This window comes from Colobus angolensis, unplaced genomic scaffold (assembly GCF_000951035.1).
Source record: "Colobus angolensis palliatus isolate OR3802 unplaced genomic scaffold, Cang.pa_1.0 Scaffold543, whole genome shotgun sequence".
NCBI classification, from domain to species: Eukaryota; Metazoa; Chordata; class Mammalia; order Primates; family Cercopithecidae; genus Colobus; species Colobus angolensis.
The window spans coordinates 437,003-463,403 of NW_012118966.1; positions in this window are offsets into that span (position 1 = coordinate 437,003).

The following is a 26,401-nucleotide window of genomic DNA, read 5'->3' on the forward strand; positions in this document are numbered from 1 at the left end:
ACCAACATTGCACAAGTATACATATGTAACAAACCTGCACGTTATGCACATGTACCCTAGAACTTAAAGTATAATAAAAAAAAAAAAAAACAAATGTGAGAAATGTTGTTTATAAGCCACCTCATCAATGGTACTTTGTTACAGCCACCTGAACTAAAACACATACCTATACTTTAAATATAAAAAATTCAAAATGGCATTCTGTTGAGTTTAGGAAATAGCTACTATTTTCCATTAGATCATTCTGTTGGGGGACAATCCTCTATGGTGACAGTTCTATCATGGACTATCATTTAAAGGATGTTTGTATAGTAAGCAGTCTGGGACAATGAAGATAATATCTCCCTGCAAGTCAGTAGGCAGATTTCTTTCCTGACCAGCATTATATAGATAGTATCTTCCTAGGGCAAAAGTGGAGCAGGTTGTTACAGCCTCCACAATAATATTGGAGAAAACCTCAATTCAGAATTGCACACCTGTGATTCAGACCACTACATCTACCTTGGTCATTCCAGATGACCCCCATGAGTTTTGGGGAGCAAAAGCAATTGACGCAAACAAGAAGCTCATGCCACCTTCTGTGTCATGAGCGGTAAGAGCCTTTGTCCCTGTCTCAGAGGCCTTGGGCCTCCTGCTTGAATCTATGAAACTGTGATAGAGTAACTTCTTAGCACAGAAGTAGGGTAAAGTCTTGGACGCAAGTCTCTGTGACAAAGGGTACATGGAAAGAAATACAAAGAGGTAATATGAACTGTACCCTAAAGATCTTGACAAAAGAACATATAGTCAATATTTTCAAATGCAAAATATTAATTTCCCATGTAAAAATTAAAACAAACATGGTAATGAGTAAGCATAAAGATAGGCTGATTATTCTGTATATTTGTATAAGCAAAATCATTTTTTTCTAGAAAAAACTTCCAACTATTTTTCTTAGGCAGTGGACTATGAAGATACAGAAAAGTATGGAAACAATTTGACATATTAGGAGAGAAAGCACTAAGGAAAAGTCTTCAGAAATTCTTAGATAGCATAGAATCCTGAAACACTTGACTTCAGTGAACTTATAATGCTGAACTCAGTATTCTCAGAAAATGAGCATTTCCCCCAGTTTCTAGACCAGAAATTAATCATCCCTCATTTTATTATTTTGAGACTGAGCCTAATTTTGGAAATAAACAATCTCTCTATCATTGAATCTATCTTTCCACAATCATATCTTTCCTCAAGAAACTTACTACTAGTTATATGAAAAATATACTTTCCATTTAATTCAGCACTTGAACTAGTAGTAATTCAAGTGCTGAATTAAATGGAAAGTATATTTTTCATATAACTAGTAGTAAGTTTATTTTAGATACAACTAGTGGTAATTTGCATTAGTGAAAGAGTCCTGGAAATTACAATACCTGCTCTTACTTAATAGTAAGAAAGACCCAGGGAAGGTGGTCTTATTAGTTAGCCTGATTCAGGATGGTCACCCAGTCTGGACCATTCCCGTTCAGAACCAAAGTTGTATAGGACCATTTCACTGTTCTAAAGACAAGTTTTGGCTTAACATCAAATCATAAGGGAAATCTCCCAAAATGTAAAAAAGCATAAAAATGTCAAAAACCTTCAGAAGTTGTTTTTTATTTCATAGTCTATTTTTAAATGATAGAGACTTCTTTTTGTGCCACAAAAAAAATTGAGTGTGAAGACAGTATCACAAGTTTTACTGCATTTAATTCAGCTTTCCCTAAGCTTAAAATGGAGAAAGCATTAATAAATACTAAATTCCTTGTCTCAGACTTGCCTGGAAAAGATTTTAATAAATTACATTTTATGCTGCAATTCAAGCATTGAGCTGCCAGTTATGATTAATAGAGCAGCATTCTTATACAAGAACAGCAGTTCTAAAAGAAAAGAATTTTGTTATACATTGATATCACATCAATATTGAAAAGAAGTGCAGATATTGTTGTAGAAAAATAACTGAATAGAAAATGAATAAATTTCCTTGAATTATGCTTTAACTCACTTCTATATCAGATTGCATAGTATAACAGCAACAATTGCCACAATTTAAAAAATAATTTGTGAAAAATGGAGTTCCATCTTTTGATTTTATATAAGACTTTGAGAGAATATTTATAAAATTTATTTGAACAACATGGTTCTGGATTAAAAATCATACTCTTTATTTGAAGTTCACAACAAACGTACATGAAAAACCAGCAAAGATATCAACAATTTAAAAATTCTTAATCAATGTTGTTGGCAAAATTTAAGTACCAATTCAAAAATTTAAATTATTTTTAACAATCCAATTATTTTTGACAATCCATTTTTTATAAAAAAATTATAAAATAATTATTCTATAGTTTTAAATCTTTTCAAATCAAAATTTATTTATCTATATAGTGGATGTGACAATGTATTATATTAATAGCTGATACCAGAATTTTTCATTGAGCAGGAACTGCATTTATTTAGAAAATTATATTGAAGGGATGAAAGTTAGATATTTAGTTTTTAGTTCATGGGACTAGATGAGTCAAGCAGCAGGAAAATTATTCTGCATTATATTTGAACAGAAAGTGGAAGTAAGGAGAGCAAAGAGGTGAGGATGAAAAGAAAAGGAAAGAAAGAAAAGAGAAAAAAAGGTCTAGAGAGAAGAGCCAAGTAATGCAGTGATGCACCAATGCTTTAGTGGCAGAAATGGCTGAGGAACTTTTAGTTAGCTATCCAGTATTTATTTTGAAGTTGTTTAGTCACAAAGAGAAAATGTCTTCATCTTTAATTTTATGGAAAGCTTGGTATACTCCTCCTCCTTTAAAAACAAAGAAACAAACAGGCAATTCTAGGAGTCAGTCATTTTGAATTATTTTCTAATGCCAACCTCATGGCTTGTCAACACTTTGTCTAAGCAATGGCTTTCCAATTTTATCATTCATCAGAATTCACTGGGACACTTTTAAAAGCATGCTAGGATACAGCATTTTTAATACAATAATCTAGAGTATGATCCAAAGCTGCTGGTTTGGGGATCGTGTTTTGAGAATGGCTTCCCTAAAGAATAATCTAAATTTGTGGGTCTCATTATTTTCCTTGCTACCATCCTAGCCCAGGCTACCATCTCTCACCTAAGCAATCGTCTTCTAACTGATCTCTCTACTATTCCTTTGCCCCACCCCCATATAAAACATTCTCTACTCAGCAGCCTGAATAATCTTTCAAAAAATATAAGTCAAATTGTGTAAAGATAATTTCCTTGAAAAGGCCTCCTTTGACAACTTTACATAAAGTAAAATGGATTCCTTTTCCCCACCTCATACCCGCCAATGCATACCATTTATTTTTAAGTCTATGTACCATTATATTTTTTAAAAAGTCTGTTGTTCGTGATGCATTAGATTTATGACATAAGAGATCTTGTCTCTCTTGTTTGTATCCCTGCTCCAAGATAGTACAGGGCCCATATTATAGCTTTCATTAATATTTGTTGAAAGAATAAATGAAATTCCCTGTGTGTGTTAGGCAGAGAAGTTGAATTACGTTTTGTAGAATTTAAAGGGAAGAATTCTATACCTACCTGGCTGGAAGAAACTAAAACAATTCCTGATATAATTTCTTGGAATAGGAACTGAGACACATACAAATGTTGTCTATCGTCCCTTACTCCTGGAATTTTTTTTTTTAACTTTTAAGTTTAGAGGTACAAGTACACATGTTTGCTACATAGGTAAATTTGCATCATGGGAGTCTGTTGAACAGATTATTTCATCACCCAGGTATTAAGCCTAGCATGCATTAGTTATTTCTCCTGATCCTTTCCTTTCTCCCACCCTCCACCCTCTGAAAGGCACTCCCAATAATTTTAATACCTTTGGAAGACTGATCTTTCCATTCATGATATAATGAGTATTAAACCAATCTTTGCTAGAGCTAAAGGGAAAAGTGATCCCAGCTTTGGAAACAGATCAGATACAAGCAAATCCACCTCTTCTTTGACATCATTATTCAGGTATAATGGTAATAATAAGTAATTAATGACCATAACCAGAGGTATGTTTGCACTGTACTATGTGTTTTAGAACTTGATATGCTCAAATAATCCTTAATGATTTGTTTTTTAAATCCACAAAATGTCTGTCTGATTTCTATAAAAGTATTTATTTCTAAACACACAGACATGTGCATACAGGTGCATACACATACACACACACACACACATACACACACCAGGATTTGACTTAACTATATTGGATGTTTACAAACAAGTTGAGGCATCTGTACATGAGGCAAGACAAAGGGGATGGTAATATAAGCTGAATTTTAATTTCCCCAGTGTAGTGATTCCTTTTGATTATGATTATATCATAAGTGCTTTATATGTGATTCTGGCTTTTAAGAATATTTTATTTAGCCAGGTGTGGTAGCTCATGCCTGTAATCCCAGAACTTTGGGAGGCAGAGATGGGCTGATCTCTTGATGTCAGGAGTTTGAGACCAGCCTAGTCAACATGGTGAAACCCCATCTCTACCAAAAAATGTAAAAAATTATCTGGGTGTGGTGGTGTGCAACTGTAATCCCAAGTACTCAGGAGGCTAAGGCAGGAGAATTGCTTAAACCCAGAAGGTGGAGGTTGCAGTGAGCTGAGATTGCACCACTGAACTCCAGCTTGGGCAACAGAGCGAGACTCCATCTCAAAAAAATAAAATAAAAAATTTAAAGTATCTATTTTTTAACTTTCCACAGAAATTCCCAAGGATTTTATTTACATTCTTACTCATTATTACTCATAATTATTTAAAATTATTATCATCATTACTAATCAGGATACTTCCCTATTAGATTGTTTATCCCCAACCAGAAGCCACTCTTGGGAAAAAAGATTAGGCAGATGGAAAGTAGACAAAAGTGAAGTGATAGTTAACTGGCTGGAACATAAGTGTTAACAAATATTGCCCAACTGGCTCAGGTAGCAAGTGGTTTTGGGAAATGAAGTTATCTGGTTTCAAATCCTTGATTGTGAAGCCTGTGAAATAGAATAAAGCTACAATTTATTCAGCACCTGTTACATGCAATGTAATTTCATTTATGTTGTCTTATTTCTATTTCTTATTATGCTGTCAGTATTTCTATTTTTACAGATTATAAAAGAAGAGAGACAGAAACAATAAGTAACTTACAAGATATCACACAATTTTCAGCCAGAGTCAGAATTCAATCCTAGCTGTCTCTAAATCCAAAAAGCTAAACCCTCTTCTCCCATATGCTTTCCTTATTGCGACAACAAGCAATGGATTTTCGAGTCCCTGACATAGAAATTAAATCTATCTGAATGTGGAGACTATCTTCCTTTTATATCCAAACCAAAACCCTCCTCTTGGGAATGTAGCTTCCTAGAGGCAGGCATAACAAAATGGGAGGTAGGTGGCTAGGATCTTCAGGAGGTGCAGTAAAGAAGGAAACATACTGGGGGCAAAGGAAAGCAATCCTTTGATTTAAAAAATGATACTGAAGACCTGACATCATCCCTATAGAGAAATGACTTTGGTCCCTCTCTAAACTAAATATCTTTATGCTTAACTAAGTTTTGGAAGGAAAATTCATACTGCAACCCCGATCAACTAAACTGTAAAAAAATGGGTCTGCTGCAACCTAAAGTCACTTGAAGGGGCATCTATTCAGATCTACAAGGTTTCTTACAGATAATCCAGTCTACCTGAGGACATGTTGACTAAAATATCCATTACTGTTCAGCTCCTACCCCCAGAACCTCTCCTTCATTAAGTCTCAGGTGATAATAGGGAATATGCATTTCTAAAGAGTTCTGAGGTAATCAGTGAGCTGATGTAAGCCATGCTCTGGGAATCATTACTGCAAGTCTAAACCACTCATATCATAAGGGAACAAATGAAGGCCTAGACAGGGGATTGTCCCACATTGAACAGCAAATGATATTGGAAGGGAGGATCACTGAGATTCGTTTGAAGAAGTTATATAAAGTCAGTCTTGCTTTAATAGCATAGCTGTGGCCTAGTTCAGTGTTATAGCTAAAATGGTATCCAGCCATTTTTGGACAAAGTAAACCATCAGAAAAAGAAATCAATATATCATATTTGATGCCATTTTCTCATAATTCTTACTAACTTTTTACCTTATTACACAAAATACTAGTTCTTTTTAAAGTTGTAATGAAAATGGGTGAAACAAATTTTACCTACTTAGTCTTCAATCACTGAAATGCATTACCAAAGTTGAGCTGTTTAAATCATGGAGTAAATGTTATTTTCTCAATGAAAAATTGATTTTATTTCTCAGGCTAAATCAGATGGATTGGAAATGGTTTCACAGAATGATGTTTTGAAAATTATTTTGATTCTAAACAGGGGTTTAGAGGAAAAGATAATCTGCCAGCAGTAATAAAAATAAAGGACACCAAGTATTATACATTGCCAATTCTGGGTTGTTATTGACATTTCTGATGGTTTTTCACATCATCCACATGAAAAAATGATTATGTGGCTTGAAATTGTCTGGAAGTTTGTGCTACTAATTATGACCATGAAAACATTCTTCATGACATATGGTTTAATTGAATATTGATTGATCCACTTCATAAATTTTTCCATTTATCTATGATAGTTGATAACCTGTTAATTCCAAGAGTCTACTATTCCAGTTAATTTTCTGTGTGGTTGTCTCTGTATCACAAACTTAAATTCAGTGACTCTCATTTGACAAATACCTGATGCCACATTGTCAGGTTGAAAGGTTGTAAGAATGGATGTGCACAATAATTCTAATCAACTGTATCAACAATGGTGACATGATTTTGAATTATGTACTATTACTTGCAACAAATATCTAGAAAATCTGGGAAATGAAAAAGTGAATGGAAATTGGCTTTAAAGGGCTATGAAGTTCATATTAACAAATGCATAATTGCCTAATAAAGTACCACAAATTTAGCATCTTAAAATAGAACACATTTATCATCTCACAGCTTCTGTGGGCCAGGAGTCAGTACATTCAGCTGGCTAAAATCCAAACATCATCCAGTGCTCCAATCTCGTTTGCAACGTGGGGACAGCGGTTGTTAGTAGAATCCCATTTCTCGCAGGTGTAGGACTAATGTCCTCATTTTCTTGTTCAGTGTGACAGGTGTATCACTCTACTCCTAAGGATGTCCTCAGGTTCTAGTCCCATGGATCTCTTACATTATGGCCTCTTACTTGTTCAAATCAGCAGGGGAATCTCTCTCATGTGTTGTGTCATTTCCTCCAGATAGGGTTCAATCCCTTTTGAGGGCTAATCTAACCTGCTCAGACTTCACCAGAATAATTACCCTTTTTATTGTAGATGGAATCTTACTCTCTCGCCCAGACGGGAGTGCAGTGATGCAATCTAGGCTCACTGCAACCTCTGCCTCCTGAGTTCAAGTGATTCTCATGCCTCAGCTTCCCAAGTAGCTGGGATTACAGGCACTTGCCACCAGCTAATTTTTGTATTTTTAGTAGAGACGTGGTTTCACCATGTTGGCCAGGCTGGTCTCAAACTCCTGATCTTAAGTGATCCACCCACCTCAGACTCCCAAAGCTCTGGGAGGCACGAGCCAAGACGCCCAGCTTATCCCTTTTGATTAACTCAAAGTCAACTAATTTGGGATCTTAATTACTAATTCAAGATCCCTCAAATTTTGAATGTAACAGTCTAATCACGATAATAAAATCTGTAATAGTCACAGTCTTTCCTATACTCAAGGGAAAGTGATTATACAGGGTATATCTACCAGGGACAGGGATCTTGGAAGCCATATTAGGATCCTTCCTACTACAGGGTACTAGTTATACAATGTTTCTTTTATATTATTTTCAGATTACAGAAAAATTGCATATTGATTGTGAAATTTAGGAAATACAGTGTATTAGTTCTCACACTGCTATAAGATACTACCAGAGACTAGATAATTTATAAACGAAAGAGGTTAAGTTGACTCACAATTCCACACAGTGAGGAGGCCTCAGGAAGAAGAATGGCGAAGTAAGGCACATCTTACTATTGCGAAGCAAGAGAGGGAGAGAATGTGAGGAAGTGTCATACTTTAAAGCTATCAGCTTTCAGGAGAACCCCTCACTATCATGAGAATGGCATGGGGAAAACGAACCCCATGATCTAATCACCTCCCACTAGGTCCTTTCCTCAACAAGTGGAGATTACAATTTGAGATGAGATTTGGGTGAGGACACGAAGCCAACCCGTATCAACAGAGAAGAACAAAATAAACATTTTCTGTATTTCACCATCTAAAGGGAAGTATTACTAACATTTTGGCAAGGCTATTCTATAAATTTTATATTTTCATATGTTTATATGTGTTTTAACTATTAAATCTTATTATATATACAATTTTATATCTTAATCTTTCACTTAGAATATTAGAAATATTTGCCTGTATTTATATTATTTTAAAACAATTTCCAATGACTGCATAATATTAATCAGATGAACCGTCTTCATTTATCTAACTAATTTATTGGGTTTGTTTCTGTTATTTCCACATTTTAACAATACTTGCAGCCGAAGCTGGTCCAGATAAGCAGAATCATCTAGCTACCCCACAGACTCATGAGAAATAGTAATTGGCTGTTGCTTTAAACAAGTAAATGTTGGGGATGGTTTGTCAACCAACAAAAACTAACTTATACAAAGTTCTAGAAATGAACTATAAAGCATGAATTCAGAAATATTAAAAAATTACTAGCCAAATAATTATTTCACAAAAGTGTCATTTAAAGACCAGCTGGACAAAGTGAAATGAAATTTGCTTTCACAGAAAAAACAAAGAGCACTCTCTTTTATAAAAACATGAAGAATATGGTTGAGAAAAAAGGCAATCCAAAACATTGGCTTGAGACATGCAAACAACACAATGATATGAAATCGTATATTCGTTGTGAGTTTTGGAATTTTTTTCTTGGACCTAACAAGACCTATGACTGCATTTCTTCAAGATACTAGTTGGGCAACATCCAACAAATATAACATCTTGTTTAAAACTTCTGAGGAATGAGATCTTTTGATGCTTGGTGGCATGAGTAACACCCCAGACAAATAAGCCTCACACTGACACAAACATTCCCCTCTCTTCATTCCATTTAATTCAGTGAAGCAAAAACTTGACTGCATTTTAATAGCAGTTAGCAGAGATCATTAACCACGAACACTCCTGTTTTCCTTTCTTTACATCTTTACATTCTTCAGAAACAAAGTCCTCCAGAGTCTCTGAGGGAAACAGCCAATAGAACTGAAATGTGCACAAGTTAGGGGTCAAGTGATGGAATCTCATCCTTGGTAAAACTGTGTATTCCCATCATGCTGCTGACCAGTCAATCAAACACACTTATGTCAGGGATAAGCTGCTATCCCTGCATAGGGGATTGAACAGCTTGGTTCAGAAGGGAGACTCATTCCCTAAGGCAAACTATCAAAGTCTATTGGAATTTATATACTAAAACCTACCGAGATTTAAGACTGATGTAAAATATGGTAAACTAATCAAGTCCTCATATTACCCTAGGTTTTAGTGTTAGAAATAGTTGACAGTCATGGAATTAAAATCAAACTAGGAAATTTCATGTTTTATCATTGTTAGCAGACTTCATTCAGTTAAAAGAATACCTTATTTTTCCCTTGAAGAATAGTTAGCCATTTTGGTTAATTAAAAAAACAAAAGTACAAAGCTAATAATATTTTTGGAAGAAGAGGCAATGTTAAGCTTGTAAAGGGGAAAAAATAAAAACAGATTATGCACCATCTTTTCCATGTATTATTGCATGTAAATATAAAATAAAGGCACTAAAGCATTTGACTTAGATATATTGGAATTGACAACAATCAGTGTAAGATTGTAATGGGTTTTAATTAAAATAATGCAAATGACTTCCTAACTGTTTTATCTAGCACATTAATCTTTGTATTTTCTACCTCATCCCCATACACTGATTTCTTCCTTCAGGAACAAATATTTAATATAAAACAATAATTCAAGATGCATCAAATTATCAAAAAGGTTGATGCATTTTGTGAACATAGGATTTCTTTTAAAAACATGCTTGTTAGAATAATATTTAAAAATAAATAAAACATGAAAGAAAAAATACTTCAATAGATTCAAGGCAGCTAGATATTATTTGCCCTTAATCCTGTTAAAAAGCAATTGATAATTGTACTTTCATTGCTTGGATATAATTTTGGTTTAAGGGAATTGGTCCTTAGAACTTCAATTCATATTTTCAAGTTATGGTTACAAATTTTGGATGGTTATTTGAAAAGAATGATAATGGGGAAAAGTCAATGCACATGAAATTACAAAAATGGAGAATCGCTCAGGATTTGCTAGTATATTCCTTCACATATCAGCAGAAGGCAAGGAGCAACAGAATCAGAAAAATTACTTTACTAGGATAAACCAAAAACTAATACGGATTCTCAGAAGACTTTGTACACTTTTCCTTCTTAAATCCTTCTGTATATTTAAAATGCTGTTTAATCTCCCATTTTGATGTATTACTCAAAGCTATATGTTTTAATATTCAGAGTCAACATATATATTAATCATCTCAAATATTATAATAATTATTATTCAGTTTATGTCTTCCCAGGATGATTTTCAGAAAATACCAATCCTTTAAGATATACACATATGCCAAAAGAAAGGATTTTTCTGTGGGGACAGGTAAGTGTGAGAAAATCTTTAAAATATAATCTTCCTCTTGAGGTATAATATATATTAACATAGTATAGAATCCAAGAAGTCCATTAATAGATAAAAACAAACTTAGCTGACTATGAAACCTATTGTCACTTTACAGAACTAGTGATATATGAGCATAGTAAAAGAAAAGGTACATGTAAACATAGCTTCAGAAACTACAAATGAAATGAAAATGAGGAAAAAACAATTAAAACTTTGAGGATCCAATAGTAGGCCAAATACATGTACACATACACGTCTACTTCTAAAGCTTCCCATGTTTTCAAAATGTGGAAAAAGAAATGTGATATTCTCTTGATCCTGGCAAAAGTTTCTGCCAACTGCTTTTGTAGAATTCCTTATGGCTTTAGAAGTCAGTTTAGGAACTGGGAGATTTAAAAACGAGTGATATTTTACATGTTTTTGTGTAACCCTGAACAAATTAATCTCTCTGCCTCAGTTTTCTCCTCTGTAAAACAGTAACAGTGTCAAATGCATAGGACTGTAAGGATTAACTGAATTAATGTATCTAATGGCTTTACAGCAGTGATTCGAAAATTAGTGAGCTCTTGTTACCCTTGCTATTACTTTTATTATTTACTATCTCTTTGGCAATTCATTGGCATTCTTTGGAAATTGTTTGACTTTGAAGTATCACTGTAGTACAAATGTCTTAAGTGAGGGATATTTAAATTTGGATTGAAATAGAAGAAAGAAACACCTTAAACTTCCACTTTTGGGCACAGATTAAGCGATTAAGGACCTCTTAAATGCAGCAACAGTGTTTTGATTTTTGGAAAAATTTCTATTTTTTTTTTTTTTGAGATAGAGTCTCACTCTGTCACCAGGCTGGAGTGCAGTGGTGCAATCTTGGCTCACTGGAACCTCTGCCTCCTGGGTTCAAGTGATTCTCTTGCCTCAGCTTCCAAGTAGCTGGGATTACAGGCACGTGCCACCATGCCCAGCTAATTTTTGTATTTTTAGTAGAGACGGGGTTTCACCATGTTGGCCAGGATGGTCTCGATCACTTGACCTTGTGATCCACACACCTTGGCCTCCCAAAGTGCTAGGATTACAGGCATGAGTTACTGCGCCCGGCTGGAACAATTTCTTAATAATAAAATAATGCATTTAAACTACTTACAATGACAAAACATATGCCAAGTCTTCAGTTTAACTGAGTTACATGTGATTCTAAACTTCTCCAGCCTCCAAATAGCTGCTCTCAGTTGGAGTAAGAGGGAAGATTTCACATGAAATGAAATTAACCCATTTAAATGGAACATTTCACATTATTTTTCAAAATCGGCTACCTATGTGTCAAGTTCTCACAAATTGACAATTTGACCTGAAACATTTACCACACATTGCCTAACATTTTCTGTTAAGATCCCAAGATTTTATACATATCCAAAAATATATACATGAATTTACTTGAGAGGACAAATTAATCAACAACTAATCTATCAGCACTGTTGGCTATAAAGCTATTATTTTGGAAAGAAGAGAATGAAGTCAAGGAAACTAACTACTAGGCCAGGTGAATGTCAGAAGTGCGTTGTGATGCCAAGTTTAAAAGAAGTGATCCAGGTAGTCTTTTGGAGTGGTGCGCAATAAAAATGGATATAAGGGAAAAGATAAGGGTGCCACAGGTTAAGTATCCTTTTCCTAATAGGAAAGCTTTTACATTGTATGTAAATATCAGTGACTGTGTACAAATGGAGGTATGCCTAGGCAAAATTTTAGTTTAAAGAAGGTGCAGAGTAATAGAGTTTATCACATTGGAATAGATGGAATAATGACGTATAATGTCAAATTCATGCCAAGTTGTGACCTTGTTGATCTTACACTCTATTATCTCCCATAAAGTTTTGTCAATTTATAGCTCATATCGCTTCTACCATGAAATATAAGATAAAAAGCAGCTGATTTGCATATAGATGAGGTTAAGTTTTCTAGACTGAATATTTTTGTTTGGTCTGGAGGGTAAGGGTATATACAGCAAGACCACTAGGGGGCCAGATTGAAAATAGAAGTGATGATGGCTGAAATACCTTCCTAGGGAGAGAGGATCCACTGAATGTTGAACTTTCAGTGGGTGAAGTGGAAATAAATACTAATGACCAAAAATGAAATCTCAGGAACAATAAGGGACCTGAGCAGCTATGCAGGACAAAAGATATGACTTGGTAGCTGCCAAGAGAAGAAACTTTCCAAAAATAAAAAGAAACTGTATGTATAAAGGGAATTATTCCAGTTTGTCATGTAATATGTGATGCATCCTTTCCCCTGCCTCACCTAGTAAAATATGTAAACATTTATTCCCTATTAATGTTTGTACGAGTAGTTACTTTGAGGAGAGACAATTCCTGTAATTCCATGGGAAGGAGCAATCTTTCAAGACATTTTACTGCCATAAGTGACATTTATAAGACATTTAATTCAACTACCTTAGAGATGGATATTATTGTCCTTGAGTTCCAAATTTATAGATAAGAAAAACAAGCCTCAGAAAAGTGAAATGACTTAATTGGATGATATAAAGATTAAAAATTTGAATTCAATTCTTCTAATCCCATATTTAATATTCTTTTTCTGACCATGAAGCCATATGTTATGCATATATATTATATAAATATAATATATATGACATATTATTTTTGGACATATGTTATTGAATGTCTTTGTTGGGCTGAAAAGAAAACTTATAAATTTGAAACTTATCTAACATAAATGTTCTAGTGGAAGAGGAAAAAGAAAAATAATTTCAAGAAGAAATCATTTTTAAAACTCCATACAGGGATATATCAGCTGAAAAGCACTCAATATTTTAGAAAATAATCAGGCTGTCTATTTGACATTTGAAGGAGACAAAAGGACTCAGCCAGAGATAATACCTATATAGTGCCTGACCTGTATAAAATATCCATAGCACCAAGGGACAAGCTCAAAGAAACAACAAAAGAATGGAGAAGTCAGGCAAGCCAGACTAACAGTGGGAGTAAAAATAAATGTTTCTTTAAACCCAGTAAGAGAGAAGGATCTTAGTGGAAAAAAGATATTGCTTATGAAATGAATGCGGCCATAGCCACAGAACACTTGAGAGAACAAAAATCACAGGTTAACAAGTAAGAGTCACACATTTCAAGATTTTAGACATTAACTCTGACTATAGGCATATTTCAGTTACTGCAGAAAAGTATTACACCTCACAGAATTTTTTTAATAAACAGACCCCAGGAAATATTTTCTAAAGGTAGTGCCAGGGTATTTATTGAAAGGAGGCTACAACTTTGTGATAAAAGGGTCACTCTGGCTTTTGTGCGAGTTTAAGACTTGGGGGCAAGGCTGGAAAGGGTCAGATTTAAGCACAGAAAAATTTCCAAATTGGGGTAACAGTGACTGAAAGCCTGGGACATGCCTTGAGCAACAAAGAACTGTAAACTAGATTCACTGAGTCTCAGTAATTTCCCAGATGAAAATGATGAGAGATGGGAGAGAGAAAAAGATGGTCTCTTAGCTTATGAAGTGTAGTCAAAGACTCTAAGAAATTCAGCATACAATTGCCAAGACGACTGGATAGAAAAGGTCCGGTTGAGATTATGATAATGATATTGACTAAGCCAAATAAATAAGTGCATACATAGCCGTCAGGGAGAAATTCATTTAAGTTTCGGTATGCCATATAGCATACACTTTGTAAGCTGACTGACCTGTGCCATGCCTATACCTTCCAGTTGTGGAAAAGAATGAAACTAATTGCTCCCCACTGGTAGGAGACTTGGAACCAGTACAAATCTTACTCTCCATGAAGGCTTTCTTTAATTTCCTAAATATCTCATCTCAATCTTCTTTTGAGGTTTATCATTGTAGGCTTTTTGGCATAGCATAAAAAGAGATAGGACACTTAAAGACTGATAGGATGCCATAATATATACCAGAGAGCAGCAAACTGGGGCTTGTTGGTCATATCTAGCTGACTATCTTGCTTTCATTTTAGCCTGTGAGCTAATAATGGTTTGTAATGCTTTTTTAATGGTTGAGAAAAATTTAAAAATCATATTTTGTGTCATGAATAACTATATACAATTTGATTTCATATCATAAATAAGGTTTTATTAGAACACATCCACATACATTTGTTTATGTATTGTCTGGCAGCTTTCATACCAGGATGAGAATCACCGCAACAGAAACTCTGTGGCTTGCAGAGCCTAAAATATTTTCTGTCTGATCCTTTACAGAAAAGTTTGTTGTGTGCATGAAACAAATGTGTGTATTTTGAATGTCATTAATTTATTGGGCAGCACTCATTTCACAAGCAATGCCCCTTTTCTGTTGGATTCCTCTTTCTCTTTGTGATTGATGTTTGTCACTAAACTGCAAGTTTACCGGAAAGAAGGTCTGTGTCTACCACAGTTCTTTGCAGATGAGAATGACTTAATAAATCTTTATTAAATTAATAACTATTTCAAATAATTTGATGTGATTTTCAGTAAGTTACAATTATATGTCTAATTCTTGATAAAGTACAGCATTGGATAGGGTGAGGTGGCATAAAATAAATGATGACATTATCACTACCTTTGAGTGATTCATACTTTAATTTAAAAAAACAATGCAAATTCAAGGGTATCATCCACATAATAATACAGGACAGTATGTTATTTAAGTGTCAAAATACCTGTTAGTGACAAAGATTGCATTATAACAATAGTAAACATTAATCACTATCATCATAATATAATTCCTAAATGTTTATTACATGCCAGCCACTTGGATAAATCCTAGATATGAATTATTTAATCTTTAAAATAAACCCTTGTGATAAATACTATTTCATTCTGATTTTTTAAATGGCAAAACTATATTTTAAGTCACATGGACTGAGCTAGATGTTGAACCCAAATAACACATTCTTATTTTTAAAACCTACTTGACAAATATTAACTATTTGATAAATATTAGTCAATTTGGAACCTGAATATGTGCTAACAGCATTAAAAGGCGAAGTATTAAATAAATGTGGACTTCAGAAATCAAGAGAAGTTCCTTGATTAAGAATGAGAATAATTTGCATATGTGAAAAGAAGGAAGAAAGCCACTTAGGGATAGGGAGAAAGGAGGTGGAGTTATTCACTGCATGACGACATCACAGTCAATGACGAACCACATCTATGACTTTGATCCCATGGATTATGGATTATAATAATGTGTTTTTATTGTGCCTTTTTCATATTTAGATATGTTTAGATACACAAATACCATTGTGTTGCAATTGCCTACAATATTCAGAACAATAAAATGTTATACCACTTTGTAGCCTAGGAGCAATGAGATACACCACATAGCCTAGGTGTGGAGTGGATTACACCATCTAGGTTTGTGTAAGTATATTCTATTATTTTCACACAATGATGAAATCACCTAACAACACATTTCTTAGGTATCACCGTTGTTACGTGATGCATAACTATAATTAAACGAGCAAAAGAAGGCTTGTTATAAGGAGTGTGACTTGACTTTGTAATAGTGACTCATATCATAATAGCATTTTACTTTAATTAACTGAGGAATTAAGGAATAAATTTGTATATATAATTTCCAAACTGAATATTATCTTGTTGAGTTAACAAAGCTTCATTTACCAAATTTCTGTTTCAATGATTTTCTTTCAGAGGGAAGAGTATCCTACAAATTTTTCTCCTCCAGAAATTATACCAACCATGGAAAAAAAAAAAAGAAATAGCTTTTTCTTATACTCTACTGTATTTCAAATAAAGGATGTAAAAGTAGATAGTGGCATATTGACATCATTAAAATTAGCAGCAGGAGCTGCAAAAGGAATTAGTGCAGTTGTGGGTCTGCTCAAGCGTTACAGAACCAGAGCACCCTTGGGGGAAAAAAAAATACAGCATCCACCCCTCTACTCTAGATAAAGCCAGTGTGTTCAACTTACCTTAGTCTTCCTTCATGTTAAAAACAAAACCTACAGAGCTACCTTCTACTTCAAGTCTTTATCTCATTAAGATTTACACTTCAAGGGACAAGGTGAAGAGAAAAGCAGTTATGATAATTACATCTTCTCACCCATGGTGTATTACTTATTTTTTATTTCAGTGGGCAATCTAATTCCACAATCTAAAAAGAATTCATTTCTTACTTAGTGAGAGACGAGATAATATTACTACATGTAAGGTGTTCACAATGGCGTGATGCAGAACCTATTGACAACAGAAGCAATAAAAGTGACTACCTTGCTGCTATGATTTTAGATAATCAGAAACACTGAAACTATCACACGCCAATAAGACAAGTATCCATAACTATATGAGAAATCAAGTCCACCCACTGCATGCCATAGTAATGTACAATACCACTGCATTATTTCTGATTTCTCTAGAGCTGTTCTTATTTCTGTCTCACTAGCTAGATTGTGCCCACATTGAGAGTAGAGACTATATAACACAATATACAATGTTTTCCATAGGTTATATCACTTAATACTCAAACAATTTAAGAGGTAAATATTAGTAACCCAATTTTAAGGCATAAGACAACAAAGGCTCTGGGAGATTAAGGTACTTTCCATTATAAAACAGAAAATAAAAGTCTGAACCAGAACTGCTACCCAGATCTCACTCCATCGATCTCAAGTGCTTTATGTATTTGATGTTATAGATACACGTCTCCTACACACATCTACTTAAATCTAGCATAGTAGTTTTGCACGTTGTAAATGTTTTTTATTAAGTAGTTGAAATAAACAATACATTAGAAATTGATTTTCATCACTTATACTTTAGATAAATCAATATCCAAAACTCACTTCTACATGAACTAAGATCTTGAGAACACCAAAAAGAGAGGAGAGTAATTCTACAACCTTCAGCTCCTTTATAATAGCTTACAAAGGCTACAGGAATATGGCAATTCTTGCAAATGTTATGCTAATTGATGATATATTGTGTCCTATTAAAATCTTGCCTTCTATAAGATTTTAGAGGTTCTGAGGTAGTCCAAAATTATTCTTTAAACTTTTATTTTTAAGCAAACTTCTGTTCAGTTTAGCTCATGTAGCCATATTTGAGTGGTCATATATAAGAAAAAATGCATGCAGATAGTTTCCTTGATAGCACAACAACTTTTTGCAGTATAATATTACAAATGTTATTTTAATCTTGTTCTCTGGCTGCTGATTTTTAACTAAGTCATTTCATTAACCTTTTTTTTTTTTTTTTGCTTACTAAAATAATTATTTATATTTTTCCTACAGGGGAAACACACCAGAGAATAAGTATGCAATGGTGTTCTTTGTCATGATTTTATGCATCAGTAATATTTTTACATAACAGCATGTGTAATGTAGGATGCCCCCACCCATGCAATTTGCATTGTTTTTGCAATACACTATGCCAATCTGATCATTCCCAGTTTCCCTGAACTTTTAGTAAGTATAACAGTTGGTCTGCAACAATTAGAGGTAAAGGATTGTTATAGGTTACTCCGCAACTCCCACACTCATTACCAGGTGTTATGTTCTAACTGAAAGTCACTGTCAGACCCAATTCTGCCATATCAAACATAAATTAGCAAACAGACACAAAAAACTATCTCTCTGGTAAATCTTGAACTCTGTCCTTTTAGGCAGTCTGAAAAATTTCGTGTGTCAAAAGTTTATTCTGAGACTGTTGAATACATCAAATATCCTTGTAAAAAAATTAATAAACAAAATGAAACTAATTAGCAACCAGTTATGGAAGTGAAACCACCACCTTGGGAGTGTCTTAGAAGGAACTTAGAAGAAGGAAGTTGGAAGTAAGGGGTTTATAGGGGCTTGTGGTCTGGTTTCAAGTTTTTTTGAGGCAGCTCTCTCAAGGTATGGAACTGATTGCAACTGGGCAAAGTTTGGTTTGTGACATAATAGTCGAGGACTGGTGGATACTGAGAAGTGAGGATCTTAGAGCAAAATTTGATAAGTAACTTGTTTGTTAAGTGATACTTTTGCCCAAATGAACAGATTGTCAGTAATAAATTGATTTGTAGAAATGTTTTGAAGCAACTATTAACGTTATTTATTGATTTATAGTCTTACGTTACCAGGGAAAGATTTCTGAGATTTTTGGTAACAAAAAGGGCAGGGGGTAAGCCATGTTGCCATAGCTGCTGTCATAGATGTTGGCTAAGATAATCTTAATTCTCAAGATAAGTTAACACTGTTCTCCTGGATAGATCAACTAATCTTTTCATCAGAGCAATCTATGCAAACCTCCCCTAAGTGAAATGACACATCACTGAATGGAGATGTAAATTCAGGGTACCTCACAAAAGTATACAGACTGCTGGACTATTTAAATCCATTTTTTTCTCTTCATGGTTCAAACAGAAACAACAACCCTTAGTCCTTATTTCTAGTCAACTACATAATTTGAATGCCACTCAATTCAAGAAATATTACTTCTGCTGTCTCTTAAGCTAGTTTCTGTTTATCTGGTAATATGTTGAAAGACTTGCTGTAGCCACCTTGGGAATGCGTATTCCTAATAAATACTTAAGTTCTTTCAAAAGATGAGTGAATGACTAATGTCAATTACTCATTTGTACAATCACTTCTAGAGTGTACTTAAAGTTCATTGATTCCCACATGTATTGATATCACTGAGAATTTAAAATTATTTACAGTAACTATAACATTTGCAACTGCATACAAGTGGTGAAGCAAGGTGGATGACATTAATAAAATTAGAACTATATTAGTATTACTAATGAAATTAGTAATTAGTATTAGTATTAATAAGATTAATAAGTTTTGTAGGTGGGTATCTTGCTGATGATGAGTAAATAGAATAGTCCCTCAGCTACCTTACTATGCTATTTTTGCAAGGATACTTAAGAAAATAAACACCCTCAAACCAAAAAAATTTACACATGACAATCATGTAATTTATTTCTGATTTATGATTTTTAAAAATTGCCAACATTTTTATTACTAAAATTTTCAAATATACAAGCTAGGAATCATATGCTCAAAACTTAGATTTAACAATTAACATTTTATCATGTTTTCCACATCTACCTATTTTTCTATTATCTATCTAATGATTTGCTGAACACTTTCAAAGTAAGTTTCAGAAACCATAACCCTTCATTCTTAAAATGTTAACTGTGTATCTGAAAAGAATTAGGACCCTCTCTAATTTAATCACAGTTATTATCCCATCTAGAAAAATTGCCAATTCAGTTGTATCTAATACCCAAGTCACTTTCAAATTTCAAATTACTTTTAATATTTTTAGTAATTTAAATCCATAATTTAAGCCTATTCAAACTTAACTGTTCTACAGCAACATCTCAAATTGATACCTGTGATAATGCAGGTTGAATATTTCTAATCAAAATCAAAAATCTGAAATACTCAAAAATCCAAAACTTGTTTATACTAACATGATGTCCAAATAAACTGCTCATTGGAGCATTCTGAATTTGGGATATTCAGATTTGGAATGTTCAACTGGTATGCAAATATTCTAAAATCTGAAGGAATTCAAAATCCAAAACACTTCTAGTCCCAAGCATTTCAGATAAGAGATACTTAGCTTACAGATGGTTCTGTATAGGAGTTGTAAAGAAAGAATTTTTGAAATATTAAATCTTTAAGAAAATGTACTTGAAAAGTTAAATCAATGGAACACTTGCATGATAATAAGTTATAATTTGTACTATAATTTGCATCATACTTCATGGATAAGGGAATTTTGTGACGTTTTAATGTGCACTCCATTAGAGCGTGTTCTAGATTCTCATTTCAAAATATTTTGTACGCCCTCCCATATTCTAATCAATCAATATCATTTCTTTTTTAAGTGAATTAAAAGGAAATATCTCATTTTAGTCTATGTAATTTTGTTAATTTAAATTCAAGCTAACAATCAGATGTCTTAGGTGTCATATTCTTTAGTAATTGACTTTTAGTCTTCTTAACTCTATCTGAAAGGTTCATGAAGAGTAATTAAGTCTTTCAATTAATTTTTCAAGATTACCTTATGTAATGTAGCAAATCCATATAAACGGGATAGACCCCACCCAAAATTTGCTTGTATTGTTGAGACCGATGGCCCCCACCCTACCATCACACATACACGGAGAGTATGAAAAGGTTTCTTACTCAAATAATGGGGCTTTTTGGAAAGTGCAGGGCATGTTTCAAAACTGGTCTGAATATGCGTTGCCAGGAGATTGCCTGTCTTACTTGAGCTGTTATAACAAAATACTATAGACTGGTTGGTTATCAACAACAGATATTTATTTCACACAATTCTAGAGGCTGGGAAGTACAAGATTAAAGAACCTGCAGATTTATTCACTGTCTGCTGAAGGTCCAATCTCTCTTAGATGGAACCTTCTCACTGTGTTGCCATTTGGTGAAAGGAGCAACATTTCTATGACCTCTTTTATCAGGGCACAGATACCATACATGAAGACTCTGTTCTCACAATCTAATCACCTCCCAAAGGTCTCAGTTCTTAACACCATTATCTTGGGGGTTAGGTTTCAATACATGCATTTTGAGTGGACAAAAACATTTAGACCACAGCACAGGTTAAGGTTTTTATGTTGTTTAGGAGGGAGATCAGGACTGAGCATTTGCACACATGGGCAGGGCCTTGTGTGGTTCGGACCTCCTGCCAGTGCCTTTGGAGTGGCATCCAGGCCTTCTTATTAGCATACTCAGATGGGAGATAGAAGGGAAAGAGGGAGAAGTAAGCCTTAAAAGCTATCAGCAGTCAAACATCAAAAGATAGAGTCAGACACTGTATTATACGTAAGTGAATTACTTAAAGGAAGCTGATTTTTGTTGTTTTCCTCTGCTCTTTGCATTGTTACACAAGGTTTCACAGCTCCTAGGGAGAGGGAACACTACTGGCTTAATATTTCCAAACTGATTTTTTAAATTTGCATCTTATATTAAAGAAAAAAGACAAGTGGTTCTTTCAAGCATGCACATTCTTTATTTTCACAAGGGACATATGGTAAAGAAAAAAAAAAAAAACTATCACTCTATTAGTATGTACTTGTTTGTTTTAAAGTCCAACAACTTTAACCTTAGTGATTTAAATAATATGCTTTAATTCATATGAACCCTCCAAACTTGTAGAAGATGTATGTGTAAACCCAACCATTAATCTCAATTAGCCTCCTTGTTATTATCATAAACATATGATATTTTCAAAGAAAAAAACGTGTTAATCTCTGGTGTGACTTGTGTTTGTAAGTTTCATTAGGCAATATGTCAAGGAGACAATGTTAAATTAAAGGGAAAAAAGATCACAGTCAATAAAGGTGATTGAGAAATAGTAGAATGTTATCAAACTGAAACTGACATTATCTAACCTTGTTTGTTTACGTTTAAGAGGCAATTCTAAGCAAATGCAATTCCTTTTCAAAGTGCACTGACATTTTTCAGACTCTCAGGAAGAAGTCAAACACTGTGCTACAGTAAGGGAGTGAGAGCATGCCATACAAATGTGAACCAAGATGCCATGCTCTTCGGAAGCTCATTGAAAAGTGAAAACAATATCTGAAAATATCCATTAGGCAGAAGCCTGGCTTGGAAGAGCTGAGCTGAAAGAACAAGAGTAGTTTGGTTGACAGCTGGGGCAGAGGAGCAGATAGCCGAGTTCTTAGGCAAAGAACTCTTTGACTTTCCAGATAATTACACAAAAATAACTTCTCGTCAGGTATGTGCTCCACTTCCTCTCCATTGCATACCCTTATCCTCAGCATTTTATTGAAGTATTTCATTGGAAACTGATTCCTGGCTAAAGAAACTAGCATAGTTTTACATAGCTACCTCATACTTTTTCAAGTAGGTTTTGCAGGTATATACACATGGAAAAATAGGAAACTGAGATTGCACCCAGAATGCATTCAGATTGTCCCTTTTTCGTTGCTGTGTTTTTTAAAACTATTCTTTAAAGAATACACATGGCTTCTAGTTTTCCATATTTGTGCTAACAGGAAATTATTCTGATTTTATTAGCTGTGATAGTTGAAAAATTAGATAAAGCAAAAATATATGCATTATTTTAAAATGCTATACTATAGAAGCAAATTATCTATAGTGTAGTGGTTAGGAGCATAACAATAAGTTTAGAATACTTGGATTCAAATCAGTATCTATCATATTACAGTATAATTTGAATAACAGTTTCTGTCTCAGTTTCTTTGACTAAACACTGAGTTAATTAGAAACTATCTCATGAATTATTGAGAGCTAAGTGGGGTAAAAGCCATAACAATATTAGAAAATGGCATGGTGCCTGTCATTATTTTTATTATACTTGTTATTAATTTAGCATATTAGTGTAACAAGAAACACTGTTTGCAGTAACATTCCTATAAATTGTCAATAAACTTTACCTTTCTTTTACCTTTATTGTCACCTATAATGCAGGACCCAAAGTTGTGCATAATTATGTTTTTTAGGTTGTCATTACCTCTCAAGTGTCTGAATTTAGAACATTCTTGATTCCAGTAAAATGGTATTACCTTTTCTTTCAGAGATGATACTTTCTGATCATCAATTCTGCTTTCTCTCTTTTTCTGCACCCATAGCAGGGCTACACTTTTTGGCATCCTAAGCAGGTAGGTATCACAATGTGACTGACATAGCTTATGGGGCAGAAACAATGCACTCTACATTCAGATAAGGCCCTAAAGCCCTCCGACAGGTCAGCCTCTTGGCTTTTCCCACTCTGTTGGCTTCATGCAGAAGAGTAAGGCAACATTGGAATTCACATTTTCAATATGAAAATAACACAAGATGGAAGGAATTAGCATCTTTAAATCACATCTCCAAAGAAGACTGCCTACCTATCACAACCACTGTTTGGACTAAAATGGTTGAAAAATGAACTTCACTTTTGTTTAGTAACTGTTACAGTAGCTGTTATTACCTGAATTAAAATATCTCTCAAGGTAGAAAAATCTATCATATGTATACAACATTTTAAAGCCAGGAAAAATACACAAAGTATCTATAAATTGACAAAGCTTATTTTAAAAAGCTTTTACAAACTGTTATCAGTAACATAATACAAATTGCTACGCCTTTTTCATACATTCAAACTTTATTTTTATCTAGTTAGTGACTGGAATTTTTCCTCTACTACTTCTTAAGAGTTACCAGAAGCTGACATGTAAGTGACATCTAAAGTAGAAACCATATTCTGTGAAGCATGAGTCTTTCATTAAGTTTTATCTGTGTAGGCAAAATGGATATATGAAAATTATATGGGGCTTAGAATTAGCTAGATCTAGGTTTAAATCCTAGTGCTAATATGTTTTTCTATGCACTATTGGGCAAGTTACTTACTGAAACTCAAGTATATAGTTTATCAAATGGGAATAATAATAGTAACTATGCTAAAATAATCAGAGAATTTAATATATGCTTATATAATATATACTTCTATACTCATAAAATATAGTATAGAAAAAAAGGAAGGAATCAATATTCACTGAGTGTACATCTCCCAGTTCACCCTATTTTCTTTTTATGTTCTGACTGAGAAACCCAGAGTCGCCTTGACTGCTCTGTGGCCTGGCCAGCTGCCTTGTTTTCCCCAGCAGGATTGAGCTCTAGTTGGGACCTTGGACATTCCCAGGCACTGAGGAAGCTGCTTATGTTGCTTCTAGAAAACATGGAGGGATTAACCCTGTTGCTAAACATGTAGAAACTAGCCCCAGTCCTGAGCCAAATCCCTTAACCTCCCATATAAACTGCATAACCCAACCCCTTTATTGAGGACCTACCTAAGTAGAACAACTCTTTCTTCCCCTATCTGTCGTGAGAACTGCTACAGCATTCTGGATGTAAATTCCCCTTATAGATGCTTTGAAGTGCTTCTTTCTTTGGAATTCCAACCATCTCCCTCTCTGGACATTTGGGGTTTACCTTTTTTGCAGGGATTCCCTTGCCCCCAATTTTAGCGGCAATGGATTTTACTAGTCAAAACACTGAGCCTGTCCTACATGTCAGGCACTCTGCTAAGTGTCTTTAGTATCTTTATCTCATTTGGCATCTTTTGAGACAGAGTCTCTGTCTGTCACCCAGACTAGAGTGCAGCAGTGTGATCTCGGCTCAATACAACTTCCACTGCCTGAGTTCAAGAATTCCCCTGCCTTGGCCTCCTGAGTAGCTGGAACTACAGGTGCCCACCACCATGCCAGGCTAATTTTTGTATTTTTTGTACAGACAGGGCTTCACCATGTTGGCCAGGCTGGCCTCGAACTCCTGGCCTCAAGTGATCTGCCCACCTTGGCCTCCCAAAGTGCTGGGATTACAGGCATGAGCCACCATGCCCAGCCCTTGGTACTCCTTATAAATGCCTAGTAGTTTATTTTGATTTTCTTTATGAAAGTAGATTTTTCCATATATTACAGAAAAAGCAAGTTTAATATAATAACTAAGACATAATGATTGTGGAAAAAGCTAAAGCTGAAGCGTAAAGATCAGGATGGCTATGGCTAAAAAACAGGAAGAACAATAACTAACCTCTTCAGACTCCAGGGCAGGAACAGATGGAAAATCCAAATTTCAGAAGTGGGACCACAAAGTGAATGCTTAAGGAAAGATCTGAAAAGCTGTCATGGTTGTCCAACCCACCTCATTGAATAAAGCCCCTCTGTCTGGCCTATATCTACTTATCTCAAATGAGTTTTCATTGGCAAACACTAACTCAGAAACATACAGCAAAGAGAATTCTAGAAAAGCAGTTCCAACCAGTCAGCACTGGCCATGCTGAGGCCGAACTGACAGCAGATGATCCAGCATGCACGGTTACCATTTTCTCCATAATACAGACAAATAGGAGGAGGAGAAGCTACAGTAAAAGCAACAAATGTGTGTCTGGCATTAACTATGTTCCAGGCACACTTGATAAAGTGGTTTACATTTACTATCTCAATTAATTTTCACAAGTTCTCTTTCTGTTTTACATTTGAGGATTTAAAAAAGGTGAATGTGTTAGAGCAACAACTTACTACTAAATGGAAAGGCCAAGAGTCTAGTACCCTTCAGATTTCAGAGCTTGTATTTCAAAAAGATGAAACCAGTAATAAAATTCTTTTGTGTTTGTGTGTGTGTGTGTGCGTGCACCTACGTGCGTATGAGTCTTTTGCATTGTTTTAGACTCAAGCGGTACATATACAGGTTTGTTATGTGGATACATTGCGTAATGATAAAGTGTGGGCTTCTAAGGAAATAATCGCCCAAATAGTATACACTGTACCCAATAGGTAAATTTTCAATCTTACCCCTTCCCACCCTCCCTTGCTTTAGGAGGAACCAGTGTCTATTATATCCTTCTTTGTGCTCACGTGTACCCATTGTTCAGCACTTACTTGTAAGTGAGAATATGTGGTATTTGATTTTCTGTTTCTGAGTTACAGAAATAACATTATTATCTTTTTAATTGCAAAATCCTGCATCTATGGTACAAAAGTTGGAGCTTTGTATAAAAGAAGATATTTGTCAACATAAAGATAGGTGATACAACAATATATAGCTATAATTATGTAAAATTACTTTATATGTTTAAATATATAGTGTATGTGAGAGTTGAAAAAATAAGTTTTTAACAGATGCAACTAAGA